At 39.3% G+C, this 26902-nt stretch overlaps 1 protein-coding gene across 1 annotated transcript in view; it reads left to right on the top strand.

The window, feature by feature from the left end:
* The window catches only part of ctnna2 (catenin (cadherin-associated protein), alpha 2), a 393163-nt gene that overhangs the window by 113800 nt on the left and 252461 nt on the right, over positions 1 to 26902 (top strand). The window lies entirely within an intron of this gene.

Below are 26902 nucleotides of genomic sequence, written 5' to 3' on the forward strand. Positions count from 1 at the left end.
GTCTGTGAGTTGGTGCTGTGTTCAAGATGACTGTAATGTACCTGTGTGTTGGACTAAACCGGGACCCAGAGTCCACATTGTTTTTTTGTACCCTGAGGTAGTGCAGCCATCTGTGGAGGAAGAAGCTCAGGAGATGTTAATACCTTAGTGCTGCTGGTGGTAAATAAAGGATTAACAGTCCTCTAATGTGTGCGCTCAACATCTTGTTATCCCGTCCTTTGTTTTTAACCATTCAGTTCCCATTTTTTTAAACCAGTATGTACTCCTAAAATGAAAACAGGAAGGGTTTTAAAATTGTACTGGTGATCTGAAGTGGACCATGAGTGCTGCTGCTGTAACAAAGAGGGAAGAGTGTTTGTGAGGGATTTGATTTCTTCTTAAAGGAAGGAGCACTTTAGTGCCTTCTTCACCACTGTGAAAATCTAGACCAGCCTGAAAGCAGCTCTCAAAGAGGCTCTTTTTGATATAAAGTCAGTATAACAAACAGCCTAATAAACTACAATTTTTAACCCTGCATTATTTGATGTATTTTGACTTTTGTCCAATGACCAAAGTGGAATCTTAATGATTATCCATTGGATTTCCTCATGTGCTCTCACGGTCAATGCAGCATGTATTAAGTGTCACTTGTGGCCATTGAGCAATTGGCAAGCCAGCTGTCTATTGATCCTAACAGTATCAGTTCTCCTGCTGGCAAAAGCCCCCTGTTATACTCTATAATCTTCAGCCTAATTATGTGTATTTGTTATGGCATCGAGGCTCATAAAGTAATCTAGAAAAAATGATGGGGGGGTGCGCTAATAGATGATGGTCCTTATTAGATTAGAGATCCTTTTTGGTTGTAATAGAATATTAACAGTGCAACTACTACAGAAGTTCTGCACTGTGTGCATGTTTGTGTGTATGAATTAGGGCTGTGACATATATCGTCCATGATGATATGGTATAGTTTTTAATATGATTATATTGCTCTTTCATTCAGAAAAAATGGTGCAGCTCAGAGTATGGTGTTAAAGCAACAGAGATCTTATCCTTTTACTTACTCTTGAAAAGAAAAAACTAAAACAAAAACTAAAGTCATGTGTGTGTTTATGAACACTCAGATGCCCTTTCCCCCTCTTAAGGCACGACAGCTTTTTGCTAAAGTAATTGTGCCTTGCTTCATTAGGCCCATGAGTTGTGTTTTAGAGGCTACAGCTGGGAGACTGCTGACAGCCCCTGGCTGTCCTAGCAACGAACAGAGTAAATCACAGAGACACAAAGAACAAAATGCTTCCACTTCTGAGTTCAGCTTCCCAATGAGGGTAAATCAACAACCAAGAGTTAATATGGAGGATATAGGTACCAGGTCTGCTCATAAAGTGTATTATTCAATAAATAATGTAGATGCTTAAAATACGTGTACATCTTTAAAGAAATGAAGGTTTGTTGAGCCGAGCCCCTCTCTGAAAAACAGTAGCAACTGTGCATGACCTTGACACAAGATTTTTTTATAGTGGTGCGTTTGATCACTGCCCAGCACAACAGAAACCAAGGTTTTTTTTCTTTTCTTTGAAAGAAACTTTCATTCATTCCTCTAATGGGGACGTTTAAGATCTTCCTAAGTGGTCTATTAAAGGAAAGAATCATGCTCACATGTAACACCCGGTATGTATTACTGTGAATCTGACTGACATTTTGATTTATATGCTTTTACTGTAGTTCAAATTATATTAAAAAAAAGAGCTTGAATGGCAGTTGGCAGTGTTCAAGCACCATGGGGATCTGTGACTCGACGGCAGTGCCATGTGATAGACTTTGTGCTCTCAATGTACCGCTCACATTGTCAGATAATGAACATTTCCTTCAACTAATTACTGGACAGGGTTTGATTGTAGATCAACATACTTATTTGTAGGATGCTAATGCTACTCTGAACCTAAATATATTACATTGGAGCCAGAGTTGGGTGCCACTTCTGTTAAAGTCACTGTGGCAGGTCACACTACAACCCATCATATCTTTGTGGAAGCTTTGACCAAAAATCAGTCCACAAAAAGAACAATGTCACATGACGTGATGCTGACTGACATTTTTTATCTATATGACCAAACGGGACAGGTCTGACCTGTAACCGCTGACCAGACTGCAATAATAACCAAATCGGAAAGTAACTATTGGTCTGCTGGTATCTTACCACTCACTCAAGGGATAAAGGTCCAGATTTATAGAAGCATATATTACTTGGCAAGTAGCCCGACCTACTGACAACAACAGTAAACACTGCTGATAGAACTGACTTACATTAGCCCTTCTGAGTATTTTTATATATCATATCAATACATCAATCAACAGTTTGACTGTTGGTTAGTTGTTCATAATCAAATGCATGTAACGTGACAATACTACCTGCTGTAAGGAGAAAAAGGAGACAAAGTAAAACCACTGCAGCCAACTCACTGTTCGCTTTTCATCGAATCGAATGATCTCATAAGCACTCTTCCATGTTTTGAGTTGTGTAGTTTGTCTATATTGTTGTGTTTAAATTATTGTTCTCTTTAAAATTGCTTGAGTAAATGACAGCGCTACTGTAAAGTTAGACTGTCATTTACTGCCTAGAAATTTTAGCTTTTATGTTTCTAATTTTGACGGAATATTCAGCACAATGGTTAAAGTCCTAAAGGGTATGACTGTTGGGAGTTGAAATAACTTTTCTTCAAAACTGCCAATTTGTAATTTTATGACTGGTTGTGATAAATTTAAGCTACATGGTATCCATCTCTTGATTCATAACGTTACAAATTATCTAAATAAATGTCAAACAATACATCAAGTGTCAGCTAGTTAACAGTGAAACAAATGATTGATTATTTTGCAGAGTTACGATCAGTTAAAATGACAGGTCATAAATGAGGAGATGGTGATCCAACTCTTCTCCTGTAATGACGGACAGAGCCGTGATCTGTTTGGACACCAACATCACGAAATGCGCACATTAAGACAAAAGAAAGTCAGTCAACAATAAGTCACCTTATATATTCATAGATTATAGTGTGATTTGCCGTGCCTGCCTCATTAACTTCAATGGAAGTGGTATCATACTCTGGCGCCAATGCAAAATTTAAACACTGTTGCTGATGTTATATCCTCTCCTTTTATAGTTTCCTCAACTGGTAACAGGTAATAGTAACAAGAACTAACTTTAAGTCTGAGCTCAATCGGACATCCTTCTGAAAGTACAAATATAGCCACTGAGAGACCACAATAGATTATGGATAATGAACAAGACTTTGTCAATGATTCCAACTGCAGAGGATAGAAATAGTCACCCACTCAATGTGAAATGTATTATTTAAAGATATTGTCTATCACTGAAACATCCAGACACATATTTCCCCCCAGCTAAATGTAACCAGCCGCCACTCTGACAAAGTTGTTCTGGCTGTACAGCGAAAGTCCTTTTGTTCAAAGTTTACTGAAGTAATGTAAACATCCACTTGCCTTTATGTTTCCTCCTCCTTCATTCAGCCACACACCCCCCTCCCTCCCTCCTTCCCCCGCCACACACACAAATTTTTATAGGAAGCTTGAACCACAGCACAAGGTTAATCAATGTGGTAGCTGGCAATAAATTAGGTTCAAGTGACAGGAGAATGTCCATACCTGTCTCAGCTGCTGGTGATCTGTGATTGGTGACAGCAGGCCCGGCTCCCTGGCTGGTGCTGAATCATCAGGAGCAGCTGATTTAGTTACGGCAGCTCCGACAGGGCCAATCTATCAATTGATCTGGGGAGTAATGCATTACCAGCTTGGGTCAAGGGAGCCTGGGCAGAATATAGCCATAGCCAGAAACCACGGCAGGTGAAAGGGGGCAACTCGGCAGGACTGTGAGCAGCGGGGAGAAGGATTTAGGGAGTGTGATAGCGAGCGCACTAATCTCACTGTTAGCTGGATGTGGCACATAAAACTAAACAGGGGTTGTGAGGTAGGATGATCATTAGGGAGAGACTGATGGGCGTCTTGCTCACACAGCTCCTGTGGGAGTTGTCTTGTAGAATGCTCAATCAACAATCGGTGTGACTGATCACATACTGTAAAATGCGTGTGTTTCTGTGTGCTTGTGCTGTCCACATCAGACATATCTTCTTAACCTCCAGTTGTCTTTAAAGTGAAAATGAGGACAACGGATAAAAGAGAGTCTCACTGTAGTGAGGGCAGACAAATCTGCTGAGCACTAAGCATTGGCAGGTGCAGGGAAGGGAAGGTGTTGGCAGTGATCAATAGTGAGCCCGTGGGCTAAAGGCCATTATATACTTATATATAAAAGAAGTGCTGTTTGGACAGTCTGAGAGCAGTGAAATCCCCTCTCTCAACAGTTGGATATGTGTAGGCGGGGGGACCCACTGTATTTTTATGCCTCAGCATTGGTGACAGCTGTGGCCAGAAGCATTACGTGATATCTCAGGAGGGAATTTCCTCAAATTTGGCACAGACTTTCACCTGGATTGAAGGATGAACTGATAAGATTTTGGTGGTCAAAGTCAAGGTCATTAAATCTGTCAGAAGCCGTACTCGAGTCACTTGGCCTTGTGTCAGAATTTTAGAATTGACAAAACTGACAAAAAAGGCTTGCAATTTGACTTGGACTTTAATGCCAATGACCCGTGACTTCACTTGGACTTCAGCATTTTGACCTGAAAATACTTGATGCTTTCCCCCAAGCCCAAAGATTAAGGTATGTTATTTAAAATGTGCACCACAAATCAATTCATTTCCCTTAATTTCATAACCATCTAACATTACCACAATGTATTCCCAGCAAGTGACTCTTAATTCTCCAGATCCAATGAAGATGAAGTTTTAAATTTTTTTTATACCAAATATTATTTTTTCAATGCAAAAACTTGTGCAGTGGTTAAAGAAGAAAAAAACTGTATTATGCATATTTGTGGTAAAAATAAGAAATAAAGTAATTACAAATGTAACAAATAAATGGACATTTTTAAAAAGCATTCACAAAATAGATACATTTTATATATTTTTACATTGTAATTTAGATGACATTACATTTGATGAAGAGTGCATTGTAACTTCTTTAGAACTCCAAATTTAAAGTTCAGAACTTGGGACTTGTCAGTCTTGACCTAGGACTTTACTCAGATCTTGCCTGTCTAGACTTGGGACTTGAGCACAAAGACTTGAGACTTACTCGTGACTTTTAAAGCAGCGACTTCGTTCCATCTCTGATCTCCTGCACAAATGTGCAGTTTGACTCAATGATGAATTAATTAGATTTTGGTGGTCAGCGGTCATACCTCAAAAACCTATTTATTTTTGCCATATCATGGCTACACATGAGTCTGGATTGACATGGATGTAACTTGCAACTTGGCTGGTTGGCAGAGGCACACAAGGGTGAGGCGATGATTCTAGTTTTCAATGAAACCGACAATCCGGCTGCTGCGACCGCTTCTGCAGCTGTCTGTGTTCACTAATAAATTGCAGCAATGGAGTGGTGGTTTAGTTTGCTGCACTTTCAAGATACTATCTACTGTGGATACAAAAGAAAGTTTTGGAGAAGAGGAAATATTAATGAACTCCTAAAAAGCTATCTTAATTTTTTTTGTTTAGTCAAGATAAAATCTGTGTGTATGAACACTTAATGAATGCGGCCCTGTGGCTGTGTAAAACTCCTCTTCCCATCTGAGACCATCTTGTCTCAGATGGGAAGCGTCAGTCTGGCAAGATAAACCGCACAGAGTCAGCAGTTGCCCACACCGTCTCTTCTCATTGTCTAGAAACCCCCGCACAATGTATTTGTATCTCACAAAACCCGACACTGCCGAGGAGGTACCACCACAAAACACAGAGCGAGCCTGCTGCGGTTTTGAATCAGTCTTATGTTTACAGTGCAGCGCAATCTCAGTGTCGCAAGGTTTGAATTTGAAGAAGCTGAACAAAAAGAGACCTAATCAATACTTTTTTTCGTCCCCTTGCTCCTCTGATGTGCTTCACTGTCCATCACCCTAAGCTGGCTGAAGGGCACAGCTGTAACAGATGCAAGCAAGCTGAATTTACCTTGACAGGGTTTTCTAACGCTAATTGGCTGTGTGGAGGGCTTCAAAAGTGATGCCACTGATAGGTTCTGTCACAGGGGACGAGGTATTTACTGCAGGTCACAATTTCAATCCATGGCTTTCTTGTTTGGTTCTAGGCTGTTGCTTTTGTTGTTGGCAAGTGATAAGTGTGATTTAAAAAAAAAAAATCTTAATCTAGAATTACTATACCAGAATTGCATACAATAGCCCGAAAGTAGTTTTTATGAAATATTTATAACCGAGAGAGTGCATTGCTTGGATAGTACAACCCAATGGCAAGAAGTAGTGTTGTCATTGTTTGTTTCTGCAAAGTACATGTGTTACATTTGTATGCTGTTATTTAGCTGATACATTGAAACGTTATATTTCTAAAAATAAAAATAAAAATGACAGGAAATGACCTGAAAATTAGCTGGGGAGGATTCTAAGATCTGTTCAAAAAACAAGGGAAAACTGTCCAGAAACTACATTTATCGTTCACTTTTTTATATATTTAAAATTATTTTGCAGAAAAAAAGAGAAAAACAACAACAAGGGATTATTATTATTTATTATTACCAGTTTATCAGTGTAAAGATGATGCTAATTAAGTGTGTTAAAGAAAGTCATTTGACTTTTTCTTTTTTTCTTCTCTTCATTTGGCCCGTCCGACAAAATGGTACACGCAAACTGTGTCTGGGTGAAGACTTTAGGGAAGTGGGCCACTTTTCCATCTGTTTTTATTTATTTACCCTGGCCAGCTGACTACATGGCTCTTCTGCCCTATTTTCAGTAATAAAATTCATATACTCCAAAGTCCATGTTTCTGATAAGGCTCTTGTCACTCCTAAAAAAATGAACACATACCTCACCTCGCCACTCAAAGGTCTAGCAGTCACAGGCTAACAAAGTAAAATAAGGAGAGGGATGTGTTTTTGGGTTCCAGTTTGTGTTCCTTTTTAATCACGCTTCTCTAGTATAATGTACTGAGCCTGCACTGAATTTGTACTTTTCTTTGCTGTGTTTGTGTTATTTTAGTCTTCATTTCTCACTAGTCAGATCACTTTTTATGGTGCTGCAACCACACTGCAACTGAATGACCTGGCTGGCCTTAAATTAGATGTGAAGTTACAGCAGAAATATAATGTTTATTAACTCCACATAATCAAACAACAGGCTATCCTCATGAATAAGATTCTTACTTTACAGTTGTCTGGAGAACGTGTGATTGGTCTGTTGACTCTTCATTTATCCTGTTTATTACCTCTGCAAGCCAATTCACACACAAATTACATTGGTCGTCCCAGCTCTATGCAGCAGCTGACATTTAGCAATTCGGTTTGAAAGTTTACACACATTAATGTTTAATGTGTTACACATAAATGGACACTCAGATATAATAACAAATCGGACTAAATATAATAAATTTCCGTATCATCACAAAGCGGTGTGCATGATAAACCCTGCTGTTTAACAAATGTTTTCCCAGAGATATTCCTGCCACACACGCTTTTCTCAGTGCCAAATTATTCATTTTAGGTGATCACAGTGTAACAATAAAATTAAAATGAACTTCCATCATCTGAAGTTTAAAGATGCAGCATTTGCTTCAATTTTGACAATAATTAACATTACACTTATGTACAATGATAGCTAGATCTCACTGTTGGAGATAAATTAAGTTTATCAAATCATATTAAAACATTATTATTACAGATGGTGCAGCAGGTTTTGGGGTGTAACCAACATGCAGTCTACGACACACCAGTAGACATGTGTGCAGGGAGGATTCACTTGTGCCATGAAACAAGGAAACCCAACAGTACCCGCAGCTATAAAGCTGGCCTGCTATTATCTGTGCGTGCCCACTACTTTGTTGCCTGCTGTGTCTTGCTGCTCTCTCTCTCCCTTTCTCCTCCTCCTTGCTTGTTGCTTTCTCTCTCTCTCGCTCATGCTTCTCTTGCCTTTTTTTATTTTCAGTCAGGTAGGTGGTTACATGAATGCTGTTAAAATGCAAATAACATTGAACGAAATTCCCATCAATAATATGCGTTTGAGGTGCTTGCTAGTAGACCCTTGAGGTTTCGTTATTATTCTAAGAGATGCACAAGATTTCCTTTTTACAGCCATGCAAATGCTGCCACATGATAGTAATTTGGATTTAAGGCCAGAGTTAATCAAAACCTTCCTTTAATGATTTGTGAGCAAATTTGCAGCACCGCCTCTCTCTTTTTAGTTATTCCCTTTGTTTATTCCTCTTTTTTTTCCAATTGTCCTCACATCACAGTCCCTCCAGATTCAGCACTTACACCCCGTTAAGTGTCCCAGGCCCGGCAATAAATCATTGGTTCCCCACAGCGTCCCATGCCCTCCCTCCCATCTGTCAACACCTAATGCGCCACACGACAAGCTGCAATCCACTGTGCACCAACAAACCACTCACTTTAAACAACGTAGCTTTCTCAGCCATTGAAGGCTGGCTCAAAGACATAGCCCCTGAAGGGGATTGACCAGAAGGCCCAGGTAAAAACTGTAAGTCTATTTAAGGCCCTCTGGAGACTCAAAGGAGTCCTTTATTCCCACCACTTCAGTCTGAGAGCGAGTTGGAGACAACTGAAGCAGCTGACCCGCAGTGAATGTCCTCTACTGAGATAGCAAGGCCACCTGCCGGCGAATGGACCAGAGCTCAAAGAGGCTCCCTGCTGTGAAACATTCACAAAAAAACCCTGTAGGGTTTAAGAAAGATATCCTTTCTTATACTGTAACTTTGCTAAGCTCAAGTCCCATTCATGCACAGGATCATTCATTTTTAAGTATTTTTCAAAGCCTTTGAACAAAATAATTGTAGCAACCTACTAAGAATGCGGCAGCACCCACCACTCACACCTAACCCCTCTACTCCCATCTGACACAGTTTCAACCAAAAAACTTCACAAGCCATACAGACAGCAGTTATTGAACATCTGTTATGTTAAATTGCATTGCACTTTATCTACCAGAGACATCACAGAGATATTTTTTGGGCTTTTTTGGCCTTTATTGGATAGGACAGAGAGTGTGAAAGGGGAAGAGAGAGGGGAAGACATGCAGCAAAGGGCAGAGGCTGGAGTCGAACCTGCGACCACTGCGGCAAGGACTCAGCCTCTATACATGGGGCACCTGCTCTATTCAATGAGCCACCAATGCCCCAGGATGTGTCCCTTCAGGATACGTCATGCCCACTTACTGGTATTATGCAGCTTCTGATGTTTTTGGGCTGTGCACTCATGTTGCAAACATCTCACTCAACTAGATTCCACAGGCCAGCTGTTTGGTTGAGCTTCAGAGACAGTACTCACCATTGGAATAAAGTTAAGTCAAATAGTTACTGTCATATTTCCAGAGCTTTTTGATGTAGGGCTTTAATCCTGTTTAATTATTTATGTTAGAAATGCTGTTGCCCATGAATGTATGGCAATAATGCTTAGATACACTGTCCACTTCCCTTTGTACAAAGAGGCCACTGTTTGCTTAAAAGTATATATTCTGCATTTTACTGTGCTCCTTTTAAAAAGGCCACATTAAGGATGAAGAGAGAGAGAGAAACCAAGTCCATGTCCATGGTCTTTTAATACTTTGGAGAAAAATTTTGCAAAGGTCACTCCTACAATGTTGTATAGAAAAATCAAATTTAAAAAGATAATTTCAATCTTATTATAACTAAAAAGACTGTAACAAGTGATGAACATTTGCCTCAATTTAATCAGGACATCTATAGAAGTGCTTCAGTGGTTATCATTTAGTTTCGGTGATGACCCACTGTAGCCGCATCATTCTGTTTTGAGCTGACATGAGCAGGAACTGACACGTTCTTCTGCTGCTGCAGACTACAGTTTGTGTATACAGAAACCACACACCACTGTTGCACTATGTCATTTGTAATGTGGCATGTGTGGCATTTCTTTTAACTTGAAAGAGAGTTGCTAATATGCCTCTGACCTCTGTTGTTACTTATTTTCGCACACACCCCGAGCAAAGGAAACAATTTAGTTTCAATTACTTTTCATAACCTGTAGCCCTCGTATGTCCAATTTACATTAGGATATGTGCGCACTTCTGTTCCATGAGCAACTGTGATCAAAGCTTGTGATGCAGGAAAGGTGTGAGGTGTTTTACATATAACAGGAATGGGGGTGTACATGTTACTTCATGATTGATGAGGTCTGAGCTTGGCCAAACTGCAAAAAGCACTTGTCGCCTTCAGCTCGTAATTAAATCAAGTCTTTTTGGCTGCACATACTGTACATGCAATATGCTTTCTTTACAATAGCCCCATTTATTTTGCCTGTTCACGGTGGGAATGCAGCCAGCCTCACAGTTCTGCATATGTGGTACTGTCACGTCATAGAGGTAGTAACAGTGTTGTATTGAAATCTGTGTGAAAGGGACAGCTGACAGGATGGGACAGGTATGATGTTATGACGTCAGGTTATGTGTGTGACCCACCACTGGGAGATTTAAAATCCACTTGCAGCAGTTGGAAACTAACTCAAAGAAGAGTAACAGCAACCAAAAATGTCCACAAATTGGGAAGCCAATGAAGTCCAGGAGCTCCTTAACCAAGAGCAGATTATAAGATCAGCCACCATTGATTCATATGTTAAATGTCACTCTAGAGACCGACGCTGTTTTGTTACATCTTGCCTCTTTTGCTTCCAGAATGACGGCATGCTATCCAGCATACTGGGGTGGCATCGTGCCTGCGTTGTTTGGTTCTGTATATAAAAAGCAAACCCAGCGCAATCAAGGGTTTTCATTGCAGCCCTATCACGAGATCTCTGCCTAAAAAGGGCTAATATGAAAACCTGTTTCTCTGCCAAAAAAGGAGAACATCCCCCGTATTTTATTTAGACTGCTTATCTCTCACAATGAGTTGCAAAAATCTATGCCTAAGGCTGGACTTCCCTCTAATGGCCTTACAATTAAAGGCCTCCAGTAGTTCACCAGTGAAAGGATTTTAATGACAAGCAGCTGCAGAAATTATTCACTTTGCATGAGTGGCACCTTAACAGCCACAGCCATCATCGATGGTACTGCAAGCTGTTGCCTGATTGTTGATGGGGATTTGTGGGTACTCGGTCATTATTACTGGGTAGTCCACCCACTAATCTCTGTGGTAGGGAAAACACTGAGTAGCAATGCTAATGATTTCAATAAAACGGTGTTTTCAATACAACTGGCATGCTTTCAATTAACCCAGCTCTGATGAGTCCTGGTAAGACATCTGTTGCACAGGCTAGTGTCAAGTTTAGGGTTCATGTTTGCCCAAAAGTCATAACAAAGTGGCTCTTTGATTTACCAGCGGGGCACTTGGCTAACCGGAAGTGTCCATGAGCTTACCAGAGGTACACTTGGGGTGCACTAAGGCCAGATGGACATTTGAGTGACACTTATGTGGACCACAGAGCTACTCATGCTGACCACAAAGGCACTTGAGAAGTACTTGGGCCAAACAGACACGCTATTGAAGGATTCATAGGTTAATTAGAGGGGGTGTTGGGCCAACCAGCAGGGCACTCAGGAGACCCTTTGCCCAGTCAGAGAAGCTGTTGGGGCAAATGTAAGGTCACTTGGGGAGCTCTCAGGCCAACCACTGAAGCATTTGAAGGCACTTGGACTGACTAGAGCACCACTGTGGCCAACCAGACTGGCCCAGCACCATTTAAATTAGTCAGCTCATATGCTTTTTAAGTGTTCTTGTTTCACTGAAGGAATATAGACTGCAAGTTCTTATTAGGGCACAGACATACAGTTTTTAATACATTGAAGATGAGCAGAAATTGCCCGGCTGACCCCTGTGCACACCACTGGAAAGTATATTTGCGGAGCGAAGGATCTGCCCTTTAACTCCTTTGCCATCTGCACTGGATCAAGTTTTGCTTGGACTGATCAGAGCAATCGAATCTGGCATGATCTCTCAGCGTTTGTCAAAATCTTGCCAAATGGAAATCCCAAAGCTATGATAATCGCAAACTGCAAGAAAAACCCAACTGACTTAAAGGTCTTTCGGACTTAATCATTAAGTCTAATAACGTCCAGCTTACATCAATTATTGTTTGGACCTTCACACTTTATAACATAGTTTATCATATCCCCTAAAGTCTGTGAAATGATCTGTGTAACACCTCCTCATGCATTAGATAACAACAAGCCCCGAGATGCAGCTCTTGTTTAGTCTGTGTTCTTACCAATTGTTCAAGTGGTAGCTGTAATATCAGCTTGAGCCTGCCATACTCCCGATTCCAATTATGCCTTGCTGTGGCTGTAGAAGAAACAGAATCCTCTGTAGGCGGATGCAAGCAACTATCACATGGCTGTCTGAACGCCCTCATGTCACCATCTCCGATTGAGGTGATCGGATAAATGAGACTTTAATTGGGTTTTTAGGCTAAGTCATATTAGAGATGAGATAGAATTATCCAGGAACATATTAATGTAATAAAAAGCTCTTAGATCTGGAAGCTCTATTGCATTAGAAAACTGCCAGCCCTTCTCCTCTCTTCAACCTCCCTCCGATGCCAATACCCCTCAAGGGCTTGCTGCTCTGAGCAGCGCTAACATGATTGACATTGATAGCTGGATCAAACTATAGAATCAACCCTAATATCATTAAGTGAGCAGACATGGAAGCAAAGACCTGGGCTCTAACTGTATTAGCCGCTACATATGTTAGGGTTATGGATGCAGGGGGCTAAATGCATTGGGAAATCAAGCATGCAAGCCACAATTTGCCTGTGTATGTGTGACCTTTGTGCCTTTGGATGTGCGCTGGGGAGTGTGTGCAAATGCACATTTGTGCAAATGTGGGACTATGTAAAGTGCCTCAGGTTGGTGTTTGCTTGCTTTCTACATTAGTCAGCCTTGGTTTCCTGTTGCAGAAGAGTCACTTCCTTATTTTACGTAAATAAGATGAGACTTCACGTCCCTCTTTCTGTCAACAGCTTTTTCTAATGAAAACGGGATTAGTTGGGTATCCATATGTAGTAATGACTAGTAATGCTATTCCAATAACTGGAAAATGAACACTATTCCACTAACAAGGGTGCTATTTCCACTAGCACTGACAGATGGTTTGGTATTAGTGAGCACAACAGATTAAATAACTTCTAGTCATCCTCCACTCGCCAGGTCACACACCCTCCTGTTTGTTCCAGGAAACTGTTCCACCCCTGTGCAGGGGGGGCTAGAGTACTGAACATCAATCCTCAAGTACAATTACACGCAAGTTAAGGTGAAAATTACCATTTCAGAAACCTACTCAAGTAAAAAAGAGAAGTACCTAGTTAATAAATTACTCAAAGCAAGTTACTTTACATTTTAATATTTTCAGGGCGCGTGGTCCAACAATAGAAAACCATAAGCATCACCGCAGGCAGGCTACTTTGTATTGTGTAGATTTATGTGTATGTTAGCTGGTAACTGTTTTGGTGGCATATGTAGTTCTGATGAGTTTAGGGCTTCATTAGACAGTAAGTTGCAACATAGGCTGATATCATATGAACACACCTGGAGGTATGCAGTGAAGTATCCAGGCTTCTTTCCTTCCCTTCATCCTCGTCTAATGACCATTAATATTTAACTCCAATGTCATCTATGGAAATATGTTCATCTTTGTGATGCAAAGTTTGCTAAGATGATTGTTAATTTAATGAGCGCAGTCATATTTTGGAGCGCCGTTGGAACACAATAGCTTTCAGCACCACACTGTTGGAGCTACAGAGCTCCGAGTACAGTAAATGTGCTTACTTTCACTTTTCTTTGATTCATAAAGACATATAGAACGCTCTGTTAGAATCACAGCGCTGTCTTTTTGGTGTAAGACATAAAATTGGATTAAGAAATACACCCTTTGATTAATCTGCCAGTTGAAGGGAGGTTTAAATGGCAAATGTAGAGAAGTAAAAGGGAGATTACTGGTTTAAAATGTGCTTGATAGAGAGTACAGTGTAAAAAGGAATGTGAAAAGTATGCATTAATTTAAAAAATTACTTTTTTACTCGTGTGTATTACTTGTAATGTTACTACCCATCCCTTCCTCTGTGTTCTTGGTTATTATTGATTCGTAAACAGTAGTCTTTTTTGATGAAACCACTGTAAAATAATAGCCAAGTTCAATTGTTCTCTTCATGTTTTTTTTCTTCACCCTATGAAGACATTGGAAATTACAGCAAAATTGTATTATTAAAAGCAAATGACTGATTTGTTTACAGATAAAACAGGCTATGATTGTGATGCTTTACTGTGCCACGTTTAGATTTAAATCATCTTTACAAAGTTCATGTTTTTAGAATGAAAAATTGCAAAATAAATGATAAAAGGGCAGCTAAATCCTCACATTTTTAGTTTTGCTTCCTGTTTCTTCATTCCCTAACCCCATGTCCTGTAAGGTAAGAAAAGTACTGTGAACTTCAACTTGTGAATTTTCCAGGAAAATATCTGACCCCGAGTCTTGAAAAGCTAATTCATAGGGAAGCACAGAAATCAGCGTGCAGCCAAGCACATGTAAGATTTTTTTAGCATTCTCTCTCTCTTTCCTATCTTCCTTTAGACTTATCTCCCTTTCTGTCTTTACAGTCACATCCCTTTACCCTCGCTCTCGGCCCTCCTCTCTGTGATTGAGCAGTTGTGTGAAATGTAGCGGTGCCCCCGACACAAAGCTTTGCCCCCTCTCATGCGAAACAGCCAACTGCCCTCTGCGGCGTTTATATTTCAGACGTTTATATTGAGTTTCTGTTCAACTGTCTGCTTTTGATGATGTGTACAAGTCTTGAGTCGCCTCCAAATCCCATAGTGATTTTACTACTATCTGTCTATCTTTTAAGCTTCCTTATGGTCCTGTCCAAAGCAGTGGAGAATCTGAAACAATGAAAATGGGTGGACGTGTTTCTGCAACAATGCACAAGTGTCTCTCTTTCTCTTAGTGTTTGCTTTCTTAAGGAGCAGCTTGAAGACATGGTGTTAGCAGCCTGCTCCCAGTCATTACTGTCTGGACAACACTGATCAATTACACTGGTCTGAACTGGGTTCTGTGTAACCCAGTAAAGGAGCTGTGGAGGGGTTACAATAAATGAATAGGAGAAGAGCAAGACGAGAGAAAGCACGGGTGCTGTAGATTATAAATAGAAGAGGATGACACGCGAGCTTGGGTGTAAGATGAAATGTATGGTAAAATAAATTACGTGTGAGAAAGGTCTAGTAAAAAGGCAGAGAAAGGAGTGGAAATGAGCGAAGCGAAATGGCACTACACTTCAAACTTTAATCGGGAGACAATCTTGCTAAAAAAATGCTGGTTATCTTTGCAGATATTATGATTAAGACAATGAGAAACCCAAATTTTGGTCTATGCTGAAGACTTCTTAATGGATGTATTATTACAACCGTAATCTCAATCCATTTGCGTTGACCAGTCTGATAATTTCCTCAAAGCACTGCATCACTGATGTGCGCTGGAATCGAAAAGCTTTCCAAATGTTTTTCAGATTTCCTCCCAAGATTATTGGGCCTATTAAGACATTCTCTTAATTATTTTTATTTACTAATGAGTTTAAAGTTATCCCATGACTTCATTACGTTCGTCGAGACACTGACAAACAGTTGGAGCATGTATCATATTGATTCTTCGCCTCCCTCTGCTTTTTATTATATTGTTGCTCTGCAGCACAGTCAAATTTCATTACACCCTCTGGATCCATATAACAGCACAAACTCATCTTCGTGTCACTAATAAAGTGATTACTTAGACGGAGAAAGGGTCTGAAATGCTTTTTCATGGCTTCTGGGTGATAATTCCCTGAAGTATTGGGAAAATATGAGTGACTATAGTGTCAGGAAAGAATGAGAGGGGGGCTGTGCGGTTTGGGCAGGCTTTATAGCTCGCTGACCTTTTAAAGAAATAGATTGTTGTTCTGTTAAAGCATGTACTCCATACACCCAGTTCTTGCCTGTTCTTTTATAATGCATTATTGATTTTTGTTAGCTTTATTACTCTATTTAAAGGCCAGAAAAAGCACTTGCATTTCTATCTTCGAGGTAAGGATGGGCAGGGAAAATGAGTTATTTTCTGTTGTATCAAGCCTCTATGATTTACTATGTATTCTGAAGTTCATTAAGAACAGGACTTGGCATGAATCAACGCTGACTAGTAACAAATTGACTTTGATTTTTGCTGCCACTGAGTTGGGATGCTTTGAAATTTGTCTTTGGTTGATTTTGAGCAACTAGTGTTTGGGTTTATTAATTCGTCGTTGCTAATTCATGTTTATTTTGTGTGTGTGTGTGTGTGTTTTAAACAGGTTTATCATTTTATAAACCTTTTCTTTAACATTTACCACAATCCCTTGTTTTGAACAGATCTTAAGAGCAAGTGTGCACTAGTTTACCAGCTCCGCTACAGTCTTCTTGTTTGATTGTTGCTGCAAATGGATTCTCAAGAGTGCCCTCCCACACACACACACACACACACACACACACACACACACACACACACACGCACGCGCACGCACGCGCACACACACACACACACACACACACTTGCACTTAAAGTCTCATACTCTTACACAGAACTGATTGATTCCTCTGCTTTATGTTGCTTTTAAGAAGTTATTTATAAATTAAAATCATTTTCCACAGTAACGCTGCCTGCTTATAGCCTCTCACCAATCAAAAGCTCCCCACCCACCATCATTTGAAAATCTCCAGAGATCCATTATTTTGGTTAAGTGTATGCAGCAAAAGATGAGTCTGAAAATGTGAAAATGTGTCTCTGTTCAAAAAGAGAAACCTAAACTGAACAAATTAGTAAAAATGCACGTAAACAGAAAGTAAATAATGTTTAAATTTCAAGGCAAACAGGAGCTGAACATAAATAAAACATGATTGCAATATTATCTTCTTTTTATACTTTCCATTTTCACATAAAATGTATACTAAATTGCAAACAAGAGTTTTTTTTATCTGGGAAACTACATTTTTCATGGCTTGTGATCCATGTTTTGTCCCTGATTGTCAAAAAAAATCATTAGTTTTAGTAGCATAGAAGGTAGAGTGGAACTCTCCAAAGATATTAATATTTCAGATTATCGTTCAAGTTTTCCAATGAAATTGAAGCTATTATAAAATAACAACAAGACAGTTTCTACACAGACTGAACCAAACTCATTGAACGATTGTTCTGCATTTTCAAACTCTCTTGCATTTTAGATTATTTGATTTTGGGCCACCATCAGGCCTTCTTGAGCTTCAGTTCAGTATGAAACCGTTTACAATGTTAAGTTGATATCTAATGCATACAGAATCTCACATTTTGAAGCACATACTTTAAGATGCAACATAAATTAGCATGGGCTTTACAACTGTTGCTATAGTACTGACCTTACATGTCCTTGGGTCGTTTGTTTGGGAATTGTGTATAACTGAGCTAGGTGCTCGATGAGGTGTTGGTCTTTTGGTTAAAAATTGGGTCTTTGGTGTTGGGCCAAGAATAGATATCCACATAACAGGGACCTCATTTTTCAAAGCACGCAAGTTCTATATCTGTGTGTAAGACCTGCCTGTATGCACAAAGAAGTTGGTATTAATCAAACATATATACACACCTGTATGCAATGAACAATGATAAATTCTACCTGTTCTACAACCATCTGCTTGTGCAGAAATGGGCTCATTTGCATAAGGAAACACCCTCAATTTGCTGTACATGGTAAACATCATCCTTTAAAAGAAAACTCAGTAGCCTGGATGTAGGACAACTTCTGAGAAAAAATGAGCAACTGAGAGAGAAAAGAAAGACAGCCTTTAAAAAAAATAAGGTTGAGGCACTGCTAAATCTGGTCCACATAAACCAAGATGGATTTATATATTGTAAAAATAAACAAACAAAAAAGACATAAGCACAGGAGCAGGTGACAACACTATAATACACACAGGTTCTAAAAATAAGCACGTGGACAAACGAGGGAATTAATAAATTTGTTTTGACGTGTCAAAACAAGTGTTTGCGTATAAAACTCAGCTAAAAACTCAGCTGTGTGCTCAGCTGAAATGCCTCAGGTCTGCTACCAGTAGGCACGAACTAAATGCTCAGCGTAAATGCACACATTTGCAGGATAATGCTGAATAATAGCTTGACCATATGTTGCCCAGCAAGAAGAAAAAATCCAAGTTTTAACCTTTGGACCCTTCTTAGTGGTACATGGCACTGATATGAAGTTTTCATTCTACACATTTAATTTGCAGTTTTCAGAAATACATGATGTATTTTATCACGAGGCTTTGGCTTTGACTGTAGTCTGGCTTAATAGGAGGCCTAATAAATCGTTCAAAGAGGTAATGTCCTATCTCTCTCCATCTGTCGCAGCTTTTAAGTGGAGGAATACTGCAGCGCCTAAGTCCATTCTGGACAATTACACAGGCCAGGACTTGGACTGAAGCTTCAATGGCTGGAAATCAAAAGTCAACCAAACATTTTTATTGATTCATTTTATTCTCAAATTAATAGAAAAATATAAACAAACCAGCAAAACACAGCCATGAGCCTCTGCAGCACGTATAAAACTGCACTGGCCCCCCAGTGAACCATACTGGCACATGGCCGAAGCAAGTTGCCGGCCCCTGCCCTACAGCCAGGATACAATTTGGCACCGTGTTCTGGCATTAAAAAACTGCACTTATTGGCCTGATTGGGTCTGATAGGCACACTTTGTAAAGCCATAACTGCTTCACCTTGGGTCTACTTTTAATTAAATTTAATGTCTGTGTGCAAATCGTGGGGGGGATGTGTGTTATTCGTTTTTCCAAACTGTGTGAGATCCAAAGTAGCTTTTACATTTTCATTCTTTCTCCCTGCAGTTTGCCTTATCTCATGTTAAGCATAGTAACAAGTCCTTCTTTTCCTTTTTCTCTCCACCTGATGCTGTTTTTCAAGTGCATGTCTATCCTCAGAGAATACTGAAATGGTGATGACCTAATTTGCATGAGAGGATTTGTAAAATGGGGCCAGAACTGGAGTCTTCTGCCCGTGTTAATCTTTTAGTGTTTGGTAATGCTGCCCTTAGTTGATTTTGACCTGTGACCGCACCTTATTATATATTCCTTTTTTTTTCATCATTTGAAACATAAATCTACGCAAACACAGGCATGACATAGAGAGAAAACAATATGCAGAGGTAAACTCATGCAAAGCATACCAAGCCTTGTGGTGTTAGAGGGGGTTCTTGTAACAATTATTGACCGCAACTAGGACCAAAAAAAAAAAAACAACCTATTTTGAATATGCTCTTGTGATAATATAAAATAAGACGGGGTCACTAATAATATAACTTTAGTGCAATTGCTAAGACACAGCTGCAGCTCCAGCTTGGAATGAGACAGCTGAGAGAGCAGGGAAAAAAGGCCAGAGAGTTTTCATTATACAACTGTATCACATCTTCCTCTGCTGAACATTTATGAGACAGTTTGCAGTTATTCAGTCTGCCATTTAGGTTGAATCAAATTTTTATAAACCACAAAAAGGGATAAAGATCCCTAGCATAGTGCACTACATTATTAGAAGATCTCAATTAACCTCTTGTTTCACACAGGACACAAACAGTTTCTTTCTCACTCTTTATACCACAATTACTGTCCAGAGTAACAAAACTGCCACCTCCAGCTGCGTCTCATACCGCTGCTAAAGGTAGCCTCGGTGCATCGGTGTCTGACACCCAGAGCTACTGGCCAAGCAACGGTATTTGTCAAGCTGGGAGTGAGACCTGGTTGAATAAAATCAAGTTATTAATATATATTTTTTTAATCTATAAATATATTTATTAGAGGGTGGCAGATTTCTTGGTTTGGTTGATTAATTGGCACGGATAGGACGTTTGCAAACTTCAGTTATCGGTGGAACTTGCCTTCAGTCGCGGCTGTGATGCCTTTAACAGTCCCACGGGCCTTACATCACCAATTGAAGCTGAAAATGGAGGGATTGGGTTGAATAAAGCAAAAAGGAGATGATCAGTAGGTCCAGCTTCAGAGAAGTCATTTTTAATGTCAATATATATTTACATACATATTTGGCTCAACTGCAACAGCAGGTAATTTCCTGTTTCAAATTAAAACCTTTTGTTTCACAATTAAAGTCCTCTAGTGTTTCATATACATATATTTTAAAAACAAAAACATTTTTTACCATTTACAAAATACTCGAGTAATCAGGATACATATTTAAAATACAAGTAATAAAATGCTGCCTTTCTCTGATCACTTTTGTATGGAAGCTCCATACATGAAGTCAAGGTAATGCCATTGCGTACCTGAGAATCTCAGGTTGACTTTTAGGAAAAATCATAGCTTAAAATAAATTAAAAAACAAAACAAGCTTACGGTTAGTTTGATGTTCAGTCCAGATGTCTGTATACAGTACATTTAGCCACGTATTACTTTAACTTAGATGTGCAGTTAATTTGCTACCATTAACCTTCGCATGAAAATCTGAATGTCAGGCACTCTGTTATTCTGCAAGTTGAACAGTCATGTGAAACCATTTCCCTACTTACTCTACCTACAGAGACACACTCACACTCAGATACACACAGAGACTGAGGCAAAGCACATACAGAGACCGTTTAGACGGATATATTAAGATATTCACTCTCTACCCACCTACATCATTCGTTTCATTTCTCCCGCTTTCCTGAGCAACCTTTAACCACTCCCATTCGTGCTTGGCTATGGAAGCACTGCAAAATCAAGTGTAATCATGTGTGATCAACATAAATGGAGCATGTGAAAATTCACACCAGTGGAAATCAGCCCGAGGACGTGTGTTGTTTGCAGTGAAACTGGAGCTGTCAGATAGTTTAACCTTACAAGTGCCTTGGCTCGCAGCACAGTGAAACTCAAGAAACAGTCTGAGGCGCAGCTCCAAACGGCAGCGAGCTTGGCCCTAAGTAGGACAAGAGAACTCTCCAGGCTGGTGTTGAAATTGAAACAGTCCCTCTAGGAATTCTCAAATTTGCAACCACAAGAATTTTCTCAATCCGCACTTAATCACAAATATTGCAGGGATTTGCAGTTTTTATAAATCAACACAGTTTATGCTAAAGTTTGTTGCATTATTTACTAAACAGTTTTTACAAATTGTGCAATCAAAAGTGTATTCAGAGACACATCACTAAGATGAGAAATCATGTCCAATGTTATACCAATCATCATGTTTGCCTAACAGAATTTACTTATCGACAGTTAGACTACACTTCACAGATAAAATTGATTCAACGTGCTATGATGAATAAGGCAGAAACAGGTCACCTGTTACATTTTCATTTGCTCACCCCTTACTAACAGGACAATTGGTAAATGACTGAGTTTGCACAGCCTACGGTACAGCTGGTTGACATTAAGGTTGATACTAAAGATGAAGATAAAATTATTCACTTTTAACTGGTGTTGAACAAGCACATGCTTGAGTTTTCAAGCAAATTACTCTGAAATGTTCACTAAGACATTACAAAACCAAATGTGTGCTTTGAACTGATTCTCTGCAAACACCAACTGGTACATGATATTTGATGAGTCGTCTCTCCCAAAGTATTTACATTAAAAAACATGCAAGTTATAACTGAGTGCAGGGCTCCCTTTTCACAAATGAACTGGATATTGTTGATTTATATTACACAGAATTTTGCTGTAGTTAATTTTAGAAAATGTGGGCATTTTAACTTTCTACAAACTGTGGATACATTACATATGTACATTTCCCACTCATATCAACATTCCTTCAGTTGTAAATATGTGCTGACTTTTTTAATCTGAAAGTGGAGGGAATAGTGGATAGTGTGACTCAGCTGGCAAGCTGCAGCCTGTTTGTGATAAACAAACAACAAAACAGGTTGTTTTTTAACAGGTCATTGCTGCGTTTCCAGGGGGAACTGTGGTACCAAGAGCCGGCTATTTTAAGCCTAAACATTGTCTTTTCCTAACCATAACCAAAAGGCCTTTGTGCTAAAACCATAATAATTGCTGTAGCTAATGCAGTGTTACCCATTGGTTTGTGGACTGCCGTTTTGAAGCCTAGGGTTCAGCATTTTGGCTCTCACCGTCTTGGGTTTTTTTAGAGCCAGAAGTGGCCATATTTGAAACAAAGGTTGGTGCTGTGAGGGAGTTAGGGGTGGATCTGACTCATAGACTGTAGCACAGTGATGCCTTGCAGACAGCCTTTCACTCAAACAGCCCTGCCCTATACATAAATATGTGCAACTTTAGGCATTAATAAAATGATGAGTGATAGAATAATTCAAATCCCATACAGTTGTCATGAATATTGGAATTAGCTACAGACATCAAAACTGTCTTTTGTACAAGGCTGTTAACATTTTTATTTCTGCTCTTAGGTTGGGCATTTTAACATGTGTCTATGGGGATTTACTTTTTTTTTTTTTTTTTCGGGAGCCAGCCTCAAGTCGCCATTTAAGAAACTGGCACTTGAGCACTGGCTTAATTTTTCAGCCTAGGAGGTTGCTGCTTGGCTTCAGCATAACCACAGGTTAACCACACATCCGTGGTTTTGCAAAAACGTTCAATGGCAACATTGATTCTGGTGATTGGGTTACTATCTCACAAACTCTCCTTTTAAAAACCTGACTGTGCATTGTATCATTTGAAAAAAAAAAAAAAAAAAGGTTAATTACTTCTCGTCCCCTTTACATGTCTTGGTACGAAGAAGTGGGGAAAGTGGCATATCTCATATTGGGAGAAAGGCCTATCCAAGACATATTTATGGTCAATTTATCTCTGTCACAATGATGTATTCCTCTCACACAGTGAACTGTAATTGTTCTCACACTTGCAATGGTTGCTCTCTTACCCTCACAGAACAAAGCCGCACTACTGGCTGCACTGCATTTTCTTCCCTCGTCTCATGCAAACTTGACTGACATGTATCAGTAAAACATTAGATCTGTCCTGTATACATCAAGTTTAAACTTGGCTTGTTTGCAGCCCCACTCCTAGTACTGCTGAATATTGGATGTTTGGGGTTTTGGTTTGATGGAATCGGTCAACATGGCCAAAAAATAGAAACCTTTACTTTGCTTTGCAAACTGCTGCTGCACATTTTCAACTCAGCCAGAGAGAAGACGGTGCCTATTTGTAGTGCAAAAGGGATGTTCCAGTAAACAGTAGAAAAAAAGACAACACAAAACAGTAAAGAATGAAGGTCATCAATAAAATAATTTATTTTAAAAAATACCTGACAGATTTCTTGGTATCTTCTAAATGGGAGGAATTTCAATAATAAAGGTCAGTTGTCCTTTATTCGCATTGATACCTCCAGTGTGTGAATGTATTTTGCCCCTCCGGGAAATTTAAATTTTTTTCTGTGTATTGTATTCATAATCACTTTGTACATTTTCCTCTCGTGTAGTGGAGATAGATTGGTGCAGGATGTAGAGCAGGCGCTGTTTGCCCCAGGAGAGCATAAGTGCCTCGTGTTTTATACAGCATAAGCATAAAACTTATGTTTTGTTACATCTTTTAACATGGCTCCAAGTGCATGGAAAAATAAGTTACATAGCTAAAAATGTCTATGTTTTCTTTGTTGTATAGTTGCAATGGTGCAGTCTTGTATACAGCCTGTGATTTGACTTGTAAATGTGCTTTACGAAGGTAACTTTGCCATAGATATATAGTATACATGTGTCACATCTCAGGAGGTGAATGTGGGCTAACAGACTTAATCACACACAAGTTTTCAGACGTGATACAAATAATCTGTGGTAGTAGTGGCAACTCTTTGTAGTCTGTTTACTGTAGAAACAGCAGGATAAATCCGGTGAACACATCAAGAAGGATGATTTCAGTCTGACAAAAATACAAACCAAGTGTTTGATTTGCCAGCAGTCTAAAGAATTTGTAATCCAAATGGGCACATTGAAGCACTGTAAGATTGTTTATCCCACAAGGCGTGACTGAAAAGTCCTGACAAGTGTCGTCTCAGAGTTTTGCATTTGGACTGTTAGTGTAGTGAGCTCTGTGGAAAAACTGTGAATCCTAACTCAGCATTTTATGCAGTTTTACACCGTTTTTCACTCCAGCTTTTATGATAATTACTCTAAAAGAATCTTCATGATGCAGCAATGCTTTGTCAAGCTCTTTTTATTCAGCAAGTCTCAGTGAGATCGAGATATCTTTTGCAAGAGAGACCTGAGAACAAATTACTCACAATATATACAAGATTACAACTAAGACAGTGCAGTCAGGAAAAGCAGCAGTTAAACACACTCACGCACACACACACTCACGCATGCACACACACACTCTCTCACACACACACACACACACTCGTGTGCACACACACACACACACACACACACACACACACAGAGTAATTACACAGTATATTAAAAAACATGAGAAACTGAAACAGTGAAGTGTAGCAGAGGAATGTGTCCCTAACTTTAAATTGCATTGCCATTTATTCCAGTTGGAAGGTACACACTACGCGTGACCACTTTTTCTCAATTCGGGGATGGAGCAAGGACCTATTAAAGCAAGTCTATGCTGTGATGTGGTGCCATTTTTATAGCGTTTAAATCAACTAAGGATGATAAATATCTTGGTAGCTTGGAGAGCAAAGCCTTGAAAATGAAAATACTGTTGTGTTTAAGACAATAATGATTGCAACACCCTACATGAGGGATGAATAGAATAGCACTTAAAGGAATACCCACCCCGAAAATGACCATTTGTTTATCAGTTGCTTGACGTGTCTTGCCTTTAATTGTAAAGTAAAATGTTTTTTCTTGCATGTCTTGTCACAGTGAGCGGAGAACCCAAAAAGGACAAACATTTTTCCTAAATTGAAGTAAACGGTGTCCATGTTTAACAATATCAACATTTTATCAAACATCTGATGACTTACTCTCACACAGCTCGTGCAGCATAATCCAGGTCTCATTTTCCCAGCTGTATGCTCAGTACTTCCCAAACACATGCATTTTTTGCTGAAGTGTTACAATATTAAATACTTCTGCCGACTGGTAGCACGCCCTTTGCTGAAGCAGAACTCAAACACATGCACATGCTTAGGCACGCTTCTCAAGCTTTTTGTACCATAGACTGTATATAAAGATGGACAATGCATCTTTACAGCCTACTACTGTACAAAAATGAAGCTGAAAAGTTGTGGATAGAGCTGCCATACACCCGTCCAACCATTCATGAGCAGCACCATTGATCGCCAGTGTACCAGTTGGCACACACAGCTGTCATTCGTAACGCCCAACCCCCATTTTTATAGCCCCAAATAATAACTTCTAATCCGACTCCTGAAAAAAAAGTTCAACATACATCATCTTGATTAGAACTACATAAACTGACAGAAACCATATTTGGGAAAAAATTAATTTGAAGTGCATTTTGAGTTTTAAATGTTTGCCATTTTTGGATTATCCATACACCACGGTGGCATGAAAGAAGAACCATGTTTTCTTCACAAATTTGAAGTAACACATGTTGAGTAAATGATATGCAAATAGTCAATTTTGCTGGTAATGTATTCCTTTTAATGGCATCCAGGGGTTTGAGGGTTGCGGCAGAGATATGAAAACAGTATATAGGATATTCATAAGCAACAATAGATCATTAAAAGGATTTTATAATTTTGTTTAAAGTGAACATGCTCAGTCCAGAATGAATCCAGTTTGACTTATTAGTTCACCATGACTTTTAAACATATGCTGTAGCTCAGTTTAGTCTTTTTATAGCCACTACAGGCATCATAGTTGCAGAGTTTGTGAAATCTACCAACAGTATCTCCATATTAAGAATAACAAATAAACATAAACCAGGATGGCAGATGCCCCTATACATATGTATAGGCACTGTAGTACTCAATATCATCTCAGAAAGTTCAAGCTCAGGAAGTTACATTAAGCTTACAGCACAAGATGTTTTCAGCCAGCATACTGTGCTTATCTTTTAGTAAAATATGAGACACAGTCGACTAAATGCCTCCAACCTTTTGTAGAGCTTGTTCACAAGCCTTAGTTAACAGTTAAATTTGAGCCTCGCAAATGGAGGGCAAATTATCTGTGCATTTTATTCACAACACACCTACAGAAAAGTCACACTTACATTACAATAATTACAAAAAATCTCCAAAAGAGCTCCTTTACTTTGCATTAAATCAAGTTTCCTCACTTAATGCTGTTATCATGCTTTTCTTTCCCTCCTCTCTCCCTGTACCCATGCAGGGATACCAACATGCCACCGCTAAGGCAGATACAGTGGGACATAAATTATTCTGCCCTGTAGGCATGCAGCTCCGGAGTTACAGTGCATATGGAGTAGATAGGATTAAGTGAACCCTGTAAAGGGACAAGTTTGCTTTGTGTGTGTATTTACATATGATAGTTCTGTATTTTACATATGAACCTTCTACCTTGAAAAACAGATTAGTGAAATATAAAGGAAAGCTCACAAAAGATGTTTTTTTTCATGAGCATATTCTTTTTCTCTCCTCCAGATTTACATTGACATGGCATGTGTGAAATTAATCTGCATTTTAGATATGCATACATTTCATGAGGGAGGCACAGCAGCTCAGTGGTTCACTAAGTGGTTAACGCTTGTTCTGGGTTTATCATTTGTTTTTCAGGAAGCAGCGCAACATTCACATAGTGCAGCAAACAGTAATGGTGTGTCAAAATGTCAAGCATTGGACAAGTGTATGGAGAGTCAACACAGGTTACCCACTTCTTCATACCTCTACAGTTATCTGTGGGACATTTGTATTATATAACCATAATCGTGATTTTTACACATCGGTA

This window comes from Plectropomus leopardus, chromosome 4 (genome assembly GCF_008729295.1).
Source record: "Plectropomus leopardus isolate mb chromosome 4, YSFRI_Pleo_2.0, whole genome shotgun sequence".
In the NCBI taxonomy this organism is placed as follows: Eukaryota; Metazoa; Chordata; class Actinopteri; order Perciformes; family Serranidae; genus Plectropomus; species Plectropomus leopardus.